The sequence below is a fragment of the Bison bison genome, unplaced genomic scaffold (genome assembly GCF_000754665.1).
Source record: "Bison bison bison isolate TAMUID 2011002044 unplaced genomic scaffold, Bison_UMD1.0 scf7180017864486, whole genome shotgun sequence".
NCBI lineage: Eukaryota > Metazoa > Chordata > Mammalia > Artiodactyla > Bovidae > Bison > Bison bison.
The window spans coordinates 487600-488440 of record NW_011495046.1 but is presented as its reverse complement, the minus strand read 5'-3'; positions in this window follow the sequence as shown (position 1 = coordinate 488440).

Below are 841 nucleotides of genomic sequence, written 5' to 3'. Positions count from 1 at the left end.
CTCCAGGCAAGAACACTGGAGTGGGTTGCCATTTCCTTCTCCAATGCATGAAAGTGAAAAGTGAAAGTGAAGTCGCTCTGTCGTGTCCGACTCTAGCGACCCCATGGACTGCAGCCTACCAGGCTCCTCCATCCATGGGACTTTCCAGGCAAGAGTACTGGAGTGGGGTGCCATCACCTTCTCCGAAATACTCTCTAGAGTCATTTAAACGATAACACAGAGCATCAAGGCAATGGGTATGTCTTTTGAAATCACTTTATTATGAATTCTACCTTGTATGATCAGAAAACTGGAAATGAAGAAATGTATTATTTGTGTCCTAATAGAATCTGTGAACCATGACGTCAGTGCTGTCATATGTTGCTCTTACCTGGAAGCATATGATTTTGGAGTTACCTTCTCGAAGACTATTTTATTAAAATTCAAAGACTAACCATGTGAAAGGTATTATGTCTTTTGTACTCCCTAGGGTTCATTTGCCTATTTGAAGGGGACTAAACTGGGCTCCAAAATCACTGCAGATGGTGACTGCAGCCATGAAATTAAAAGACGCTTACTCCTTGGAAGGAAAGTTATGACCAACCTAGATAGCATATACAAAAGCAGAGACATTACTTTGCCAACAAAGGTCCATCTAGTCAAGGCTATGGTTTTTCCAGTGGTCGTGTATGGATGTGAGAGTTGGACTGTGAAGAAAGCTGAGCCCCGAAGAATTGATGCTTTTGAACTGTGGTGTTGGAGAAGACTCTTGAGAGTCCCTTGGACTTCAAGAAGATCCAACCAGTCCATTCTGAAGGAGATCAGCCCTGGGATTTCTTTGGAAGGAATGATGCTAAAGCTG